This window comes from Anoplophora glabripennis, unplaced genomic scaffold (assembly GCF_000390285.2).
Source record: "Anoplophora glabripennis isolate ALB-LARVAE unplaced genomic scaffold, Agla_2.0 scaffold133, whole genome shotgun sequence".
Classification (NCBI taxonomy): domain Eukaryota; kingdom Metazoa; phylum Arthropoda; class Insecta; order Coleoptera; family Cerambycidae; genus Anoplophora; species Anoplophora glabripennis.
This window is the reverse complement of record NW_019416244.1, coordinates 214,234-218,707: the sequence shown is the minus strand read 5'-3', so window position 1 is coordinate 218,707 and position 4,474 is coordinate 214,234. Positions and strand designations below refer to the sequence as shown.

Here is a 4,474-nt window from a genome sequence, read left to right as displayed (position 1 = left end):
GAAGTCATCTTCTGCACTTTTTTTGGAGGTTCTTCAGTATTTTCTGCATTTCCAAGTTTCTTTTCAACTTACTTCTTATGTCAGTCAATACACGAAGGTTATCACTTCGTTTCACCGAATGCGGTTTTATGAGCGCTAAACTAAGTTGCTTCAGAAAATTTCGTCGCTTAAGTTTTTCCGTCGGATTGTTATGAGTGTACACAACATAACTATTTATACCGGCATTATTCAATAAAGAAAAAAAAAAATTGTAAGAGGCCACCTCTTGCTATTACGGGAAACGTTATACAAAGCAGACATTTCGTCAACCACGTCGACACCACATTTTGTCTGTTTATAAAAATGTATGATTTCAGGTTTTCTTGCATCTGCATCGAATGCATCATCATGGTGGAGTGTAGAAGCCACTAAGACAATTTTGTTTTTCTTTGGAACGAGTGAAACCAAGGACACATCCTTCTGGAACCCAAAAATCGGCTCGCTATTTTCCCTATTTTTAGACACCAAAAAAGCAGATGGTATCTCTTTCTTATTTTTGCGAATTGTTCCAACTGAGATTAACCTGTGTTCAGTTAGCAAATACTTCATAAGAGGTATGCTAGTAAACTAGTTGTCAAACGTAACATTTCGGTTTGTTCTACTTATTGGTTGAACAAGTCTGACAACTAAATAACTGGCTTGTTGCTTACTAGAAAAGGGTCTTCAGGTTGGGATCCAACATACACTTCTAAATTCAACACATAGAAAGTCTTGGCATCGACTAATGCAAATATTTTAATGCCATATTTTGCAGGCTTATTTGGCATATATTGCCTGAATTAACATCGCCCCCTGAATGATTCCAATTTTTCATCTATTGTTACATATTGGCTGGAAATATAGTACTGCTGACAATTCGACACAAATCGGTCGAATATACCACGTATGGCAGCAAGTTTGTCTATTTGCTTTCTTTGTTCTCTGGTCTCGATATTGTCGAATCTGAGGCATTGTAAAAGTAAAACAAATCTTTGCATAGACATCGTTAGTCTGAAAACCTCTACTCCCGTTCCGTCTGTGGCCCATAGATCCTCTAGATTTAGTCTATTGGCTTTATAAACTCCCGCCAGGTACAACAGTCCAAACACTGCTTTGATTTCATCTACATCTGTTGGCTTGACGATATACTTATGTTGGCTGTTATATTTTTCAGCCACTACATTTAGTTTTAGATTAGTATATTTTACAATATCAGCTACCATCAAATCATCTATGAACAGCTCCCAACATTCACTAGTCAATTTACAATGCTTGGCATTATTCCGTACACCAGGTAAAAGAGTGATTAAATTTTCTTGTCGAGTTCTAACGGATTTTTTTGGACACTCCTTTGCCCACTTGGTTTTTCCATCTCTTCCTACAAAGAACTTGGATTTTCCCGTTCTTTTTGAGGAATCGAGATCTCGCAATGATTCAGCTGATGCCTCCGATTGTTCAGGAGATGTAGATGTTCCTGGTTCATTGAAATATTCAGGAGTTACTTTATCCGCCGCTTTGTTTGTATCCAAATCTTCTGCATCTTCTTCAGATGCGGAATTGTGATCTGATTGCTGAACTATATCATCTTCAGATTCACTTCCTGCCTCCAAATCAGAATCACTAGATACTTCATTCCACAGCTTCAATAATCTACTTTGTTCTTCTTCCCAAGAGCTCATATTGGCACAACTAAAATACAAATTTGTCAGGAAAATGGTAAAAACATTTGAAAAACTTGTACTTACTTTATGAAGAAATCTATTAGTGTGGTGGGGTAAAAATCACCCAACGATGAAATAAATTTAGAACTGGTGGGGTTAAAATCACCCAAAAAATCGATAAAAGCGACAATACTTCATGAACACCTAATAGAATACTGAAATTTGTCAAGGAATGCATGCACTATTATGAGACAGGAAGCTAGCAAGGGTGGGGAGGGTGTAGGAGTGGAAGTGGCTATTTGTAACACTGCTGAAGATACATTCGGGTATTTTTCACCCCACCACACAGTCGCCGGGTTAAAGCTAGTTCTTCAGGTAACTTACATTGTTTATAAATATTGTTATTTATGATATTGTTTATGTTTAAAAATTTTCATTTGAAATTATTTGTAGTTTTTATATTTTCGTTTCAACGTAAGACAGCTTCGGACAACCTCAACCATTTGTGTTTTATTGCAGTTTTTGTTAAAGAGATCAATAGTACTTTTCACAAGTTGACAAAAATATTTTAAAAGTACGTTAATAAAACAGATCAAAATTAAAAATCTGAAACCAATTTTGTGAAAAGACAACAGGACTCACGTTCAAATTATTTATTAACTGGTCTTTAGCATTTATTAATGAAAAACTTTTGATGTCTCATGTTACCTCGCTTGAGTAAATATGTCTGTTCCCCGTACTACCGCCTAACAGACACGTCCCTATCTTCGTCTCGTTAACGAAAAAACAGCTCGCGTGCCAGTTGTCATGCGGATTAAGCACTCTAAAACATGACCAACTAATGGTACAAAATACATCGGCTTCCATGCAACACTCGGTGCATATCAAATGGATTTTAAATTGAAAAACAAGTCAAGCGGAAAGAATACATGGGCATCAAAATTTATAATGGGGGTACACTGACAAAAGAATTTATTCAATTTTAATTATTACGAAGGTACTGTAGTTATACTACAGTATAAAATGGAAAATTATATACAGGATTATATATCGTTTTGAAGACAGTGTGTTAAACGTTAGTAAAATAATTGTTATTTCGGAAATATCTTAAATACCTTTTATCCAATTATGTTGTAATTTGGCAGTGTTATTTGTAGTATTAAAGGGATAATTTAACCCTAACTTGATTAGATTTATTAAGACCAGTGGCGTCCCGAGCGGTACCTTAACGAATATTTTNTATACAACTGGAATATAAAGTCTATAACACCTAATAATGTATAAGTAATTCATTATAACCTTTATTTCATAGATGCATAAGGTGTATTAAGCACCTTCCAGTTAAACTGATTGAATAATGAGTATGGAGATGATTGCTTTTTTTTAATAAAAGTTGTATATTGTTCATAAAAGTTTTAATATGCGCTATACACATTATTCTAGATAAACAGTTTAATAAGCCCATTTCTTTCAGTGCAGATCACTCTAATTTGAAAATAAAATTAAAATAATTCCGAAAGAACTAACCGCTTTGAAAAATTCCTCTTAAAAATGCAGAAATGGTTTAACTGAGTCATTGATTTTTATATTAAACTTTGACGTTGTTTTAGAAAATCGATAAATACCCGTTTTAAGGGTACACGCTCATCTAAAATAGTCGTAGTTTTTACTAACGGTGGCGTACTCATCTACTTCACATTTTAGTAATTCCACTATCCGCGTCATGATACAATATCATGCCTCTGATCTGAAGCTTCTCATCGATCAATTTATTCGATAACGTATCTAGCGGTACCCTAATACCTGGACAACAGACGTCAAAAACCGTAGAAGGTGACTGGAAGCTAATGAACCATACTGCAGGGGTAGCTTCTTTATGTGAAAATTTTTGTATGTATAGCCAGTAATACTCTGTCACAATATTATGATATCAAATTTGAAATAGATTTGGACAATACAAAATTACTACGAGTAGCCCAATAAACCTATTTGACATACGTATATTTATTTGCAATTGAAAATTTAAGGAACGTGTTAAATTAAAATGAAATAACTTTTAATGTAAATGAAATATACAGTGTGTCCCACTAGTGCGGGAAAGTCCAATATCTATGTTAAAATGAGGAATATATGGATTTTTCTTTTTACTGTGTTGCCACATTTCTCGGAATGTACTTTTGGAAATACTAATTTCATCACAAATTTCTCTGATACTTGTAGATGAATTTTGGACTGCACATCCCAAAATGTCAATTTGACTATCCTGATTACTGCATGCGTGTGTTCTTGTTGTGTTCTTATAATTTGCATTTGCTATTCTTTTAAACCTCTCCTTCAGTTTTACAAAACACTTTGTACGAGGATATCTTTGTAAATCTGGATTATTAGTCTGGTAAATACTTGTCAATAAACAAACATGAGTTTTACTAATTATTCTATTACTTATTTACTAATTCTTCTTTAGAGTAATTCATTTCACAATTATTACTGTCGCTTTTCTATTAAACCTTATGTAAATCGAAATCATAGAAATGAGATTTCATGAAAAACTAATGAATTTTGGTATAGGAGCAGATGTAGCAAAGTTGTAGAGAATTTAATTCTGCATCTCATGGTATGAAAATATACAGGGTGTTGCATTTAAAAAATTCGAGATTTTTCAATTTTTCAATTGGCAATTTTGACATGATATTTTGGTCACCCTGTATAACGCAGGCCAGTTTTTGGAGCATGATTCGGAAGAGTCATCCTTACTAAACATCTGATAAAAAAATGGGCTTAGTAGCTATTAGTAT

At 33.8% G+C, this 4,474-nt stretch overlaps 1 pseudogene; it reads right to left on the bottom strand.

The window, feature by feature from the left end:
- Positions 1-665: 665 nt before the first annotated feature.
- Positions 666-1,697, bottom strand: LOC108904437 (annotated as a pseudogene).
- Between the last annotated feature and the right edge of the window lie 2,777 nt (positions 1,698-4,474).